Source organism: Solea senegalensis, linkage group LG9, assembly GCF_019176455.1.
Source record: "Solea senegalensis isolate Sse05_10M linkage group LG9, IFAPA_SoseM_1, whole genome shotgun sequence".
NCBI classification, from domain to species: Eukaryota; Metazoa; Chordata; class Actinopteri; order Pleuronectiformes; family Soleidae; genus Solea; species Solea senegalensis.
This window is the reverse complement of record NC_058029.1, coordinates 3,583,169-3,598,429: the sequence shown is the minus strand read 5'-3', so window position 1 is coordinate 3,598,429 and position 15,261 is coordinate 3,583,169. Positions and strand designations below refer to the sequence as shown.

Genomic DNA, 15,261 nt, shown 5'->3' with positions numbered 1-15,261 from the left:
GGTACAGCGCCCCCCCCCCCGCGGCCCTCCTGTGGAGGATAAAGTGGTCGAAAATGGATGGATGGCTGCGTCACATGACCAGTGCTTGTCTCGCAGAGTGAGCACAGACGTGCGGAATTGTGTCCACACTTTTGACAGAGACCGTGCGAATGGGCAGAAATCGGTATGTGTTGCTCGTCCTGTATCCCAGTCTGACAGGTGGTACTGTATACAGCTCCACCTTCCCATCCTCACCCACAGTCTGTGAAAAGACACCCAGGAACGCTGAGTATTCCTAGTTTGCGTTATACAGGCATTGTGTTCTTGGTATGAGAGGATGAACAAACGTATCTTTGTAATAAAAGAGATTACAAAGAGATACAAGACCCATCTCTACCATCAGTATGTATAAAGACTCATTGCAATCAATCTAGTCCATTTTTAAACAGACTGTGCGTTTGGCAGTTGGCCATGGAGATGCATGTGTTGTGAGCACTGGTCGATAAGGTGGGGTCAGTCTTCCGCCTCCGCTCAGTGTTCTGAAAGCGGTTCCCACGCTCTTTGCTTCCAGAGGAGGATAGTTGAGATGAGAGGAGGCATGTGTCCTGTGAAGGAGATTAGAGATGCAAACTTCTTTCTTTCTTTCTTTCTTAAACAGGGCATGGTTTTTTAAGATGCCCGTAAATTTGGAGGCTGCAGGATGGCCTGTTGTTGTTGTTGCTGCTGTTGTTTGTACTTTGCTCAGTCCAATCCCTTGACGGCGCCAATCTCTGCAGCTCAAGAAGCCTTTTCTCACATAATACTGAGCGCCGCAGGAGACAAGGATTAGCATGCATGGGTATTTTTTCCGCTCTCAGTCTCCCTTTACTCTTTACTTCCATGGCTTCTTTCATTCCACCGTCAGCCCTCTCTCGTCTTTGTCACTTTCTGTCACTGTCTCCCTTTTACTTTCTTTCATGTCGTCCCCTTTTTTTTTTTGAACTCCCTTCTCTCACCTCTGTTTGCTTTCTCCTCTCTCCCTGGCGACTGAATGACCGCAGCGTTTAGCGGGTTCCTCGTCTGCCGGGGAGGGAGCACTTTGTGACCGAGCCTGATCCTTTTAGAATGTCCGTGACGCTAGTGACACACAAGTTTGTGTTCTTTTGGCTTTTTATTCACTCGGAACTGGCGTTGTGTAGACCTAAAATGCTATTTTTTGAAAAACGGGACAACCAATACACGACTTGAGGAACACAATTATGTCGTAGTCCGCTGTCCTCTCGTGTTTGGAGACTGTACACGGCTTAATCTCCAAGATCCACGTCTTCTTTGCCATTTTTGGTGCATTTCTGTCATAGCATTATAGCCCCACATACTGGCCTGGCATAGATACGGCAGTGTTCTTGAAACAAGGCAGTGTTCATAGAAAAGTTTTTACATTTTAGGAAGAAAAAAAGAAGAAAACATGGTATTGTTTACACCATAGACATTTTTTTTCCACTGCTTCATAAGACTCATTCCCGTCTCCTTTCTCTTTCCCCTGGCATCCAGCTGCAAAACATAGAATCATTTCTTCTTTCACTCCGGGACAGGGCAGGAGAGCTGACCCGAAGGTTTATGAGCTATTGAACCGCAATGCCTACGATCGCTACTCGTCCAATATTTTCTCCGTCATTTTAACTGAGTCTAGCAATTAAACTCTTTCACATAAACTTCTTCTTTCACCCCTAGAATCAACTGTGCCCCAACAATAATTAAAAATTTCACTTATTTAATTTTTATATTAACCGTCAGGACAAAGACCTTCCTGAATCCCTGCTAAAAAACCCAGTTCTCCACTCACCAAAGCAGGAGGGGGTTCACTTTCCATCGCTCTTGCCCCGTGTGATTAATTTTTGCTTGACTTGTGAGGGAGGCTCTTATTATTTCAAGTAATTCTAGGTATTGCTTAATATTCAGTGGCAACCCTGGGCCATTCTTTAGCCGCTATAATCACATTAAATCATGAGCCCAATATTGTTAAAAAATGGAACTTCATGTCGTCAGACAGCACTCGCTTGTGTACAATTTCTCCATCACATTAACTCGTCGGTTGAACGGCCTCTCGTATTAGGCTTCAGCGGGTCTCCTGTCCAGTCCTTCATTACTGATGGCCAATTATCTGAATCTCTGCCCCTCTGAGGGAATGAGACCGGGCTGATAACGAGCTCTGCCATTTAAAAGGCCACAGTATTCTCACTGTGTCATGTCTCGTTACAAACCGCCAACCAAATTTGTTTACACTCATCTGCCCTCGCAGCCGAGTCCCTGATCAAGACCTGCTCCCGCAGCGCAGCCATCCCCCCCAAAGAAGCCTTCATCAGAGGAACTGGATGTGGTACTTTGTGCATTAGAGTTAAGTGCAGTTATAGTCTGTACTTTCCCCTCCTGTGCTGCACCCCTCCCCCACTCCCCAAAATGTTTTTCAGCAAGATTTTGTATTTTGTATTTATTTATTTGCACCATAAAAAAAACGACAATACAAAAAACAGAAATTAAAGAAGAATAGTAAGTGCAGGAGAGGTTAAAAAACCCTACATGGGCTTATAAGAAGCACCTCCCCAAGAAATATACACATTCAAAGGATAAATCAACAACAACAACAATAGGAGAAAGCAACAACAAATAACAACAAAAAGGAAGCAATACAAGTGCCATTTTATAGCAGACACTCAAAGAAGTCAGAAATAAAAACATGGGTATGTATAAATATAAAATGATTGTATTTAACTGAGTGTATAAGCATGTAAAGAGATAATGATCCAATGACAAATATACTGGAAATATACTGGAAAAAGAAAAAAAAAACAAAAAACTATTAGGAACTTTGATTTAACAGGTAAGCTTTCAGTCTTAACTTAAAAGTATTGAGGGATGAAGATAATTTAACAACATGAAGATGGGAATTCCAAAGTATGGAGCCTCTGTGAGCAAAAGAAAACTGAGTATGAGTAGTGCGGCAAAAAGGGGGATGAAGTTTATCAGTCTGTCTGGTGTTATAAGAATGGACCTGAGAGTTAACTGTAAAGAATTCATGAAAGGATTTGGGCAGCAAGTGGGAAAGTTGAATATATTTATAAGTAAATACACATGATTGAAGTATATTAATATCGTAGACTGACATTATCTGAAGATTCTTAAACAAGATCAATCTTGTTTCCACACAACTGCACCGATTGTAATCTATTCCAGCAAACAGGGGGGGGAGGAAAAAAAAAATGCCCAACTTGAAATAGAGCCATTCATCACAGAGTAAACAGCATAACAGAAGGGCCGAGAGCAGGAGAATTTTAAGAGAAATTGCCCGCGGTGAAGAGAACAGAGAAGAGATTGCCACTGGAAAGACAAACAAACCTCCGCACCCTTTGCTCGACAGAAGTAAACAAAACATATCATCGCTGCCTGGTCTCAACGCGACGATGTGACATTTAAGACGGAGGTGTCTCGTCTTTGCGGGTCTAATTAACATTCCACATTATGCCAGTCAGAGCCAGCCCACCCCGCCAACGACCCCCACCCTCCCCTACCCCCCGCAGCCATGTTTGACCATCAAGTTCTTCACATCCCTCTGAATGCGACTGACTCTCGGTGACCGCCTCCTCATACCTCGAGGTCTTCATTGTGCGACGATCCGCACACAGGCTCTGCAGTGTCGTCTCAAATGTTCCACTGTGGTCAGTCCAGTGATGTCAGGCAGCGGTAACTATGGCGACGGAGTAAGAGCCTGAATTGTCGGACTTGTCGAGGACCCCCGGGGGCACCAGAGATCTAACTGCAAGAATCTGTCAGACTCGATGCACTTTCTTTGGCCGGGTCGGTTACAGTCCTTTTGACGGATGTCAAGGGAATTTGTCACGGCGGCACGGCGTCATCTCAGTGCACCAGCGTGAGAGATAGAAACTTATTCCCCTTGAAACCTGTTATGAATTAAGTTGAGTTTTTTTCCGTCCAAGAATTGCTGATTTGAAAATAATATAATAATAATAATAATAAAATAAGCTCATAACAAAGGCTGTGATTTTGAGAATAGCTTGTTGCGCCACATCTGACTCAGGGTCTAAAATGTTGATTTGATTGAATCAATTTTAGGTTTTTGAAAACTAGTAAATCTTCCATAGCAATAATGTGCTATATGGATTGCTACCAACCAATAAACCCACTCTTATTACTACTTATACCTTGTCTGAAATGTTATGGATCAATCAAATAGTTGATCCATTGGGAAAATGTCAGATAAATTGATAATCAAAATAATGGTACGATGCCCAGCCCTATATAGGATAGTACATTATGTGATTGTATTTTTTTTAATTCTTTATCGCAGTCAATATTGTTTTTTAACAGTGTACTTTCACTCAGAAATGATCATTTACACAAAGCCTTGTAAGGAGTGGATGTAACTTGATTCAGAATCTGGCTTTTAATTGCTTACACACACACACACATTCTGCTGTTTGTTGTGACCTAAACGGCAGTGACATCGCCACTAATTTGAGAAACCCGTCCCAAAGACCTTTTTTACGCACAAGTTCAAAACCCCTCATTAAAAAAAAAAGTCGGTTTTCTTAAAGTACACAAAGACAGTAATTGTGGCTCTTGTTGTTCCGTGGAGATTCTCCTGACGTTTGCCTCGTATTAAAAATCGGTGCAGTTGTTTCACAGATTGCTCACTCAGTGTTCGGATCTAACTGAAAGGAAATGTGTGGCAGAAAATTGGAGACAACAAAGAGAAAATGGGATTGTGGGTCTGTGGAGTATATTATTGTTCTCTGCTGGTACACACTGTACTCTTGTGATTGTAAATGAACTTAAACAGCCGTTCTTCAAAACATGAAAAGCTTTCAGAGGAACCTTGTGTGACACAAAGACTGTGCGACGCGGAAAAGAAAGTTGTCGAGTTTCTGTTCAGGTCACAAGAGCAGGGTCACCTCTTTTTTGTCTTTTTTTTTTCTTGCTGTTAATATTTTCTGAATTGGTCTTAAAAATAAAAAATCTGCTGATTATAGACCGTGAAATTAGACGAGATGCATGCGTGTTTTTCTGCCGGGCTTTATATCCTCTTTTTTAAACCAGATTTAAAAATGTTTGCTTTGTTCATTCCCTTTCTATGTGGATAATAAACCAAGCTGTACACCAGACCGGAGTCAGATTTCTCCAATATAAACCAAAAATACACCAAATAAATAAGATTCCTCTTGGTGTCAGAAGTGTGTACGTGCTGTGTTGTGATTTATTCATCACCTCACTGTTTGGCTGCTTATCAGCGGTGCAGGGAAATATTGAGTTTGTGGAGATGACAGAATTGCAGGGGCTCACTGTGCCGGGTTGAATCTCTGAGCCTGGAACAATGGAGGATGAAAATGAGAGCGGCAGCGCTGGGTTTCGGGGGTGCGCCGCCGTCACTCGCGTGAAAGATGAATGCCACACAGAGCTTGGGCGGAAAGTGGGACAGCTCTCAACAGAGGACAACAGAGCGATGAAGGGCCAAGATTCCAAATAGCCTCCATTTCTGTGTGTCTGCGGCTTTAGATCAGGGCAGATGCAGCGGGGCGGTGTTAGGCGTCGCGGCTACAAAGAAAAAAAAATATGATATGATGGTATGTTGTCATCCTCGGGAATGAAACCACTCCAAATCCTGCTCTTAGCCTTTATAGGGGCATTTTGTGCTGTTGTCCTGTTTATCAGAATCGGACTCACCGTACAGAACCATCCCACCCATGCTCCTGTCATACACAGTCATTGTATCACACATTTAAACCCAACCTTCAATAATGTATTTAAAGGTGACATCGAATGCTTGTATCACACATATATGTTAGTTATGGAGGTCTACTTACATAAATTAACTTGTTTTTATGGTTAAAAACCTCCTAGTCGCTGCAAACGAGCCGATCAAAATATCTCCTCACTGACGCTCTTGTCAGCCGCGCTGTTTCAGACAAAAAAACCACACCCCCAGAATGTGGACTGTGTTGTGATTGGCCAGCCAACGAGAGCTTTCCCACTGTCCTGTGATTTGCCAGGTACCTGGAAGTGACGTAATAGATAGGCCAGCTCTCATATACACAGCTCCCCCTCTGGCACGGTGGATGCTCTGCATTTCAGCAGCTACAACGAGAGTAGTTCTTCTTCTTCTGCGGTTGAATGTACGCAACCGGATGTGCCGGGACTAGTGCCCGCACCAGGAGGCGCTACGGTGGTGAGAGGAGTGGTGAGGTATACTGATGACATCATCAACATACGGAAGTGCCCAGGAAAACAATAAAACCCTATTTTCTCAGCGGCTCAGTGGCTGAACTGTTTGTTCTGAAACTTTAGGGTTTCATAAACAAGGTAATGACGCAGATACACACACAAACGCAGCGTTAATTGGAGCTTCCGGTCTGTGTCGCCTTTAAAGGAAATGCACACTGCTGTTAAGCTAATATTAGCAGTTAGGGATCGTGAAGGAAAAAAAACAGCATGTGGCACAAAAGTCGGGGTCGACTTTAAAAAGCTCCAGTTTGCGTGTTTTGTTGCTTCTTCCATTTGTTACTGTAGAGTCACAGTATCAGCCCACGTTAAGACCTTGAGCTTGTGTCTGAAATCGTGGGTATTACTGGACAAATTTAAAAAAAAAAAAAGAAGTAGGACAGAAAATCATCTTGAGAGAGGGGTGTTTTCTCAAAACGAGGCTTTTTCAAATATCTCTGCAATTCCCCACTCCTAGCTCTAATCTTTGCTTTTCATATCTGGGACCCCCCCCACCACCCCCTCCTTTTGCTCCAATTTAGATTACATGCCCGTGTGCAACACTGTAAGTGAGAGTTTTCTCCCACCGGCAGTAAATTCCAGTGACATTTCCGCGTCTTTGATATCCCTGATAGTGTACTCCACCTCGACTAAAACACAGCCTCCGAGAGTCTGCCCCGGGTCTCTGTGGACTGTCTCCACTGATCAATTCCTCAGCCCATCTGTCTGCCAGGCTTCTTCACCGGGCCGCACAGTTGGCGAGACGAACCCTCACTGCAGGAGTCTTCATTAAACCCCGTCTTCCCTCCCTCATTTTCTTCATCCTCCTCCTCTGCCTCTCCCCAGGCTTAGGCAAAGTTAATGAGAAGAGTCGATCACCTGCCTTCAAAACCCACGCACCTTCTTGAACTCCATCCACGGCTCCATCCTCCTCCCACATCTGCTTTGACTGAGTCACATTATTGAACAGTGGCCACTCGGTCCTGACCTCCACTCTGCGCTACGAGCCTCCGTTTTCTTTTAATTTGCTTTAGATGAGTTTATTATGACGGATCAGTGAAGACCAGGACCTCAGCTGCCTTTGATATCGTGGAGGGTTCACCCATGAAAGCAGGGTAACCCTGAATGATAACACACTGTCATGTGTAACAGTAGCTACGCGTCCTGGGACACACAGTATCAATTTAGTCCATCTAATAGAATGTATCAGTATTTTCACCAAATCAAAGCTGAGAGCAACTCTTACGTCCATCACATCTTCAAGAGCTGACCAAAACAAGCCCCATGCAATATAAGCTTCATTTTTTTTGGGGGCTTTAGCAACATTAGCATTTAAGTTGGCTATGGCAGACACTGCTGTGCTAACTTCCCGCTTCCCAAATGCACTTTTTGTCATGCTAGTTGGCCAGTTAATTACGTGCATTGCTGTAAACGGCGCCCCCATGAGGAGTCGTGAAGCACTGGTCATTCAAATCGATGGGAAAAATCTCTTTTGTGTATTAAAATATTCATATTTGGTGCCAGCACATCCATAATCGTATCTCATGAGTCAGGACAAGGATTACATTGTCACATCGATATTTTGTCCCACCCCTTTCCTTTGAACGTCTGCATTAAAACTTGTATTGACAGAACCTCCTGTCTTTTCATTTTCCAACTACCTGCCGCTCCGTGTGTGTGTGTGTGTGTGTGTGTGTGTGTGTTGGGGGGGGTATGGCTCAGTTGTTGTGCCAGAGAAATGGATTTGTAGTGATGGATGGCATCAGTGGCACTGTACAGGTCTCAGCCTGTTGCTGAATCACAGCTTTAAACTGATTTTGTGAGCACAGCAGAGCCGTTGTGCTCCGAGCCCGAGCTCGGGACCTGGCTCTAACTGCCCTGCTGAAGCTTGCATGCCAATTACCCCCCCCACCCCCACCCACCGCCACCTTCTCGCCAAGAGGAGAAGCAGTAGCAGCAAAGACAAATAAATAACGCATTTTCTTCACTTGTGGAGACAAAGACTTAGAAGAAGCAGTCTTTTATGGACGAGTCCTCGGGTTAATTTGATTACACACATCGCTGGCATTTCCCTCTCACGGTTTCACTCCCTACAGTTGTCATTTTTGACGATTCACATGTCGAGCATCTCGACATCTGCATGCGTGTCCGCGAGGAGTGAGTAGACTTCCTCGCTCCGTCTACGTTGTTTTGCAGATCGATGCAAAAACTAAACTCCGGGAATTTTAAAAAGTAGCTTTCACTGGGGGAAAATCCTCTCCCTTAACTTAAAAGTTATGTTTTGACTGTCCATATAGGACTAATAACCTTTGTCCAAGGTTAAAGATCAGATGTTTACTGTCTCCCGTTCAGTCCTTAAAGCAGCACAGAGAGAAGCGGCTCGCACGGCGCAAAGACTTCTAGCCATTTCACACACGTTGACTTATTGCTCTGTCTTCTCTGTGTTGCTCGAGGCTTTGAACGGCCTCCCTCTGCCTTAAAACTTCATGACAGGTTTTTGATGTAGCCAAGAAACAATCATTAAGTTGCACCTGTGGCCAGGAACGAGCTGTGCTCAAGTCCTCCTACACTTTTAGGTGTTTTGTGCAACAATTGAGAACTTTTATAGATTAAAAACAAGGTGCTTTCTGTCACGATGCGTTTGAAAGAGTATAGATATATTTTTTTTTCCTTGTGCTTGGGCTACAGTGTTTTTCTCTTGTTTATTTACATGTCCATATGGGATCTAGTGTCTCTCTGGGGCAACAAGGATGCTGTTGACTCTGCAGTCCACAATTAACAGTTTGCAATTAGCAAATGAATTAGCTGCAATTTAGGATATACATTATACAGCTCGTCTGACCCGGGCACTACACTTTCCTTGGACTCGGACAACTTTATTGATCCCAAGTGGCTTATTGGTTTTAACAGCCTCTCAATTCACATAAAAATAAACACTCCTTCTTTACTGTCAGTGCTCAAGTCAACGACTTACCTCTTTAAAAATGTCTCAGATTGTTTACAGAAAGGTCCTACTCTTTTATTACACTGTTACTTATTATTACTTTATTTAATAGTGACAATTGTTTCATTTTAATTGCTCTGTAATCCTGGAAGAAATGTGTATGTTTTTTTTATCTGGGTTAACGTACAATAATTATACTGCAGCTAGCATTTTTTGTCATATAATATGAGCTATATGTAAAACACTTGTCCTCCTCCAGACTAAACCCCTTTCAAACCTGGTGTTAACGCACGTCCTCCATTATCCTTATCGCAGGAGAATAGTGCTAATTACGAGTGTTCACGCCTGACGTTAAAATGCGTCCTGGATGTATCTTCCATCACCGCGTGAGATCGCGTCTCTCGCGTCTCTCGCGCTTCCAAAATTGAGTTTTCAACGAGTTTGACGACACCGATGTCTGCAAATGACAGAAAGATAGAGCCGGGAGAAGCCCGGGCGAATCAAAGCCCTACTTACGCTGCTGTAACATGAATACAACATTTGAAGCTGTAGAAAATTATTAGCTATAGAATTATTATTTTCTCGTTTAATCGATTAATCGTTTGGTCCATAAAATATCAGAAAACCTTATAAAATGTTGATTGATGTTCTCAAATGTCTTGTTTTGTCCACAAACCAAAAAGATTAACTTTTAATGATTTCTTTGTTATCCAGAGCCAAGAAATGAAGAAAATATTCACGTTTAAGAAGCTTAAACAATTGGAAATCTTGTTTTAATCATGAAAAAAGCTTCAAACCGATTCATCGATTATCAAAATAGTTAGTAATTGATTAATAATCGATTAATCGTTTCAGCTCTAAAAACAATCTCGTTATCATTGGTCTCAAATAAATCCATGTATGAGCACTGATTAGAAGCGAAACTACAGCAGCTCAGAGGAGGTCAGCAGAGGTGGCTGACGGATGTCTGAATATGAATCATAGAAGGTATAATACACTATTCTTTCCTTTTGTGGTGGAACATCTTAACAACATGGACTGTTCAGGAATGTAAACCATGCAGCCAGTCGCCATTTTTCACCCTGTTTGCAGTGTGTTCGTGTTGATTTATCCTTTAACATCAGTAAAACATTCCACACTCTGAGGCCCATCTGTATTGATGTCCTGTCCCGGGTTGCAGATACTGTTAGTAAGGTGATACTGACATTGTACATTGACGGCACCGGTGAGCTCATATCTCTCCGCACCTGAAAATCCCGCTCTCTCCTCCCTCCGTCCGACTGCACAGAGGGATTCACGGCAGCGGTGTGTGACCTCGGACCTGTTTGGGTCTGTAATGCATTAACATGAATGCAGTGGTCGCCCTCTCTCCGATGATGAACGGCGGGTTTCTCCCCACTATGTAAAAGAGGCGACTGCAAACATGGCACTTTAATCAATCAGGGGAATGTTGTTACACCGCAGAAAGCAGCAGCTTTGTTTATATGCAGCAGACAGCAGCAGCAGCAGCAGCAGGTTTCTTTCCCTGCTCCTGTTCCCTGTGTTAAAGAAACATTGGGCTTCATTCAGCGGTTTGACTTATCCCACCGTGTGATCAGCAGCTCTCAGTCGCGCAGGTGTAGCGTCGGCTTTATCAGCTTCACGCTCTTCACATCTCACTCAGATGATGAAGATATCGAGGTCTTAATTTCACCGGCACCTGGATGCCAAATTCACACTGGCTCGCAAAAAAGAAAAAAAAAAAAAGAAAAGAAAAACCCAGCAGGGCTCACTGACAGTGAGGCTGGAGCTGTGTTGTGCGGCGGCGCCCCCAGTGGAGTCATGGCGTGTTGCAAGCAGAAAAGGTTTACCCTTCTTGGGATTTCTGCAACGTTTTCTCCTCTTTCCCTTTTTAGCTCCAGGTGATTGCAAACATACATGGAAATGAATGATAATGATCATTTTAATTAGAGATGAAATATTTAGTTTCTGATATTTGTCATAAGAAACGTGCACATTTATTACACGCGTCGCTATGCTCTAGGGCTGCAACTAAGAATTATTTTCATAAGCAATTCAATGTGTTCATGTTAATCTAGTACTAGTTTGGTCTGTAAAATGTCAGAAAATGTTGAAAAATGTTGATCCGCGTTCACCAAACCTGGAAGTGATGATGAGCTCAAATGTCAAGTTTTGTCCAACAAACCAAAATTATTACATTTTTAGTGATTTTCATGAATGTGAGAAGCTGGAAACTCAGAAGGCTTGTTTTAATTATTGGAAAAACGCTCAAACTGGTGAATTGATGACCGGAATGAGTCATGTTGTGGAGGGTGTATTTCAGGATTACCGTCCATCACGGAGGCTGTGGTATCAATATTGGACACAGAAAAGTGTTATCGAGCAATCCCCCGTCTTTATGACGACATAAACATAAAAAATAAATAAAACGCACTCACTGGCAGGTTATATAATCTTTTGTGTGCACAGCAGGGCTGATCCAAACATGCTAACGATGCTCTGTGTCATTGCACCTGTATTCTACTGCCGTCTGCACACAGCATCTTCACGTGTTTTAATGAATCCCCCTGCTTTTCTTCTCCCCAGAAGCCTCCTGTGCCCGCGTTGCTCTCGTCTCCGTCTTCCCTGTCGCTCGCCTCTCGTTCTCACCGCGTGTGGCCCGCTGAGTCGTAGCGGTTCTTGCGGCCGTGGCGTAACCCCAGCTGTTTTGGCAGATAAGCCTCCAACCGCCCGCCCGCCCGCCCACCCGCTTCTCCCCGCTGCTCATCAGGCAAACAGGACTGGCGCTGTCACCAGCCTTCGCTTGTCAGCGAGAGGTTGCCACCCCTGACGCGCCGTCCCACAGAAACACAGAACGCATCCAAAATCTCTGTGGAGCAAAACAAGCGAAATCGCCAAAGAAAACAGTCCAGTGGTAAAATTGCTTCCTGTATTAATCTGATGGAGACAGTGGAGTTTTTTAAATGTATTCATTAATTAACCTTGATAGAGGACGGTCTCTGGAGATAACGGAATTGCTTTTTCAAGAGTCCTGGCTGCACTGACAGCTCAGGTTACAAAACAAATGTCCTGTATAAGATTAGAGATATGGTTTGAAAAAAAAGGTCATGGAAGGATAACAAATGATGCCATTTCTTGGCACCTTGCGTGAATTGCGATGTAAAACGATCACTTTTCTTTTATATCGAAATATAGGAAGGAAGCATTAAGACTTAGTTTAAATGGGCTGTGGGAATTCTGCAGTCCCACTCGTTATGCACTTCAATTTATTCCTGCTTATATCGAAAATTGACAACTGTTTTGTTTAAAGTTGTCATTAAGACGTTAAAACTGATTAGCATTAGGATGACGATGTGACTCCTGTTTTGCTCTTGCAATGACGACAGCGTTTCTGCAGAGAAAGGGAACTTGATTCTGAAGAAGTGACTTCATTCAAAACAACATGTTTTTTTGGGTGTGGAATCGGACGCTGCGGCCAGATTCCTCGCAGTCTGACCATTAAATCCCATGTTGAACACAGACTGTGTGTAGGCACGTGCCTCGCAGGCACTTGTGTGCACGCAGGCCTTTAGTGCTGTGATTCCCTGTAATTGATTTGCTACTGCACTAATGATGGTTATAACATCAAGTTGTCGTCTTTGATGATACAATCGTGGTAGCTGTCAGGAAAACACTCCCTCCCCCAGGCGCTCACCACATATCGCGCATATATATGTATATATGTATGTATATATATATATATATGTATATGTATATATATATATATATATATGTATATGTATATATATATGTATATGTATATATATGTATATGTATATATATATATATATATGTATATCCATCTATCTATCTATCTATCTCACATCATTTCATATCTATCTTGTTTCTCCCCCAAGCTCAGGTCCTGTCCCTCTGCTGAATTCACTCTCCTAGTTTTGGGGTTACAGCCCCAAACTATCAGTCCCTATCACCACTGGGACCGCAGTAGCTCCTTTTACTCCCCACATCTTCTCTAGCTCCTCACTAGTCTGTTCCTTCGTCCTGATGTTGCTGTCGCTTGGGATTACCACCTCCATCACCGCTGCCCTCTTCTGCTGATGTCCGGTTGATCAGCCACCGCCAAGTTTGTCTGTCTGGATCTGGAAGTCCCACAGGATCCCAGCTCTGTCAGTCTGGGCCACCTCTGTGGGCGTCTTCCATCTTGACCCCGCGCTCTCCAGCCTATACTCGGCTCAGATGTTCCGGTACAAGACTCCAGCCAGTTAATTGTGGCTTTTCCATGTATGACCAGCACCTGTGATGTGCTTGTGATTTTGGTTGGCTTTTTATATATGTACATATATATATATATGTATATGTATGTGTATATATATATGTATATATGTATATGTATGTGTATATATATATATATATATATGTGTGTGTATATGTATATATGTGTACATATATATGTGTGTATATGTATATATGTATATATGTATGTATGTATATATATACATACATACACACAAACATACATATATATATGTGTGTGTGTATATATATGTATGTGTATATATGTATGTATAAATATATATATATATACATACACGTGTGTGTGTGTGTGTGTGTGTGTGTATATATATATATATGTGTGTGTGTGTATATATATATATATATGTGTGTGTATATATATATATACTGTGCCTTGAGCCAAGGAAATGAACGGCTGGTGAAAAGCGCCGTCATAAAGGTCGATCAGCAGTGGCTCAGGTTTTGTGTGGTGAATTGAAAAGGAAATTATTTTGTGGTGAATGTGACTAAGGGGTGAGTGTGTGTGTGTGTGTGTGTTTGTGTTTGCTTGCTTGCATGCGAGTGTGTGTGTTGAGGCTTTCCGCTCAGCGTTCCTCTTGGCATTGACTCTTCCAGCTGACCTGTCAGTGTTAGTCAGCCTACAGGACTGTGAAATCACCCACCACGGGGCTCACCTGAGGCCCCCGCCACCTCTGTCAGCTGTTCCCCGCTCCACACTATTGCTCCTTAACTATGTTTTATTCCCTTTTTTCCATCTCTATCCCCAGCCCCGCTTTATATTCAGTTGCCACACCTCATTCACTCACTGTTTTCTTTCCCTCTCTCATGTTGGCAAAATCACTTACTTTCTCCCCTCTCTCGGGAGACTGAATGTTTCCTGTTTGCAAGGCTTCAATAAGAATCACTTAATGTAGTGAGAGAGAAGAGACGGACCCCTGGTTTTTCATACACCACTGAAAATGTTCCAGGAATAGGAACAGCCGATCTCAACATTCCCGCTCGCTCCCCGTGGGTTTTGCCTGAGTTTGATGCTCAAAAATGAGAATGCCGAGGTTTTGTTTCGCCTTATTCACTTGCGTGCGATATATTTATTCCTTTATCCTCTCATTATGCAGCACTACCTGCAAGTAAGAAACTGTTTTTCTTTCTGGCAAGCACACCTATACCACTCTCACTGTACTTTTCTTTTGATGTTGAAGAGATGGATAGCGGTCAGAGATTGATCGTCATAGCATGGACATCAGTCAAGCTGACAAATGGCAGCCCTAATCTTGGAAAGCCATTAGCAGGCGGAGGCGGGAGCGAAGCCGGGGGCCGCACCGCAATGTTTTCCATGAGCCACCCTTTCAAAGCGCGAGGCTGTGCCAGCAAACATGGCAGAGGGTGTTCACGCCACCTCATGTCCTCGCTGGCCTTTGCTGCTCTCTTAGAGCCAAGCCCTGTCAGTAACGAACAAACCCTGCAAAGAAACACGAATGGGTCACGCCATCTTTTCATTTGGCCCGTCATGACTCATTCAACTGGCAAATCCTTTGTGCGGAGTTTAAAAATAAGTGCTCTGAGTGACACGCTGTATTTACCGCCCAGTGTTTACATTTTCTGATGTCATGATTGAGACGGGAACTTGGACACAAGTGAAGCAAATGCTGCTTGTGTGCACATGTGCTGCAGAGTCAGAGTTGTGCGATACTGAACATTTTCCCATTTACACAGTCCTCTTGGAATAATATTACAGTACCAGGTAAGAGTTCAAGCTTTTCTGCCTTTGATGGAGCTTCAAAGGTGAAAAAACAAGT

The 15,261-nt window shown here is 43.2% G+C and overlaps 1 protein-coding gene across 3 annotated transcripts in view; it reads left to right on the top strand.

The window, feature by feature from the left end:
* The window catches only part of sema6e (sema domain, transmembrane domain (TM), and cytoplasmic domain, (semaphorin) 6E), a 174,120-nt gene that overhangs the window by 44,198 nt on the left and 114,661 nt on the right, over nt 1-15,261 (top strand). The gene's annotated exons all lie outside the window — the stretch shown is intronic.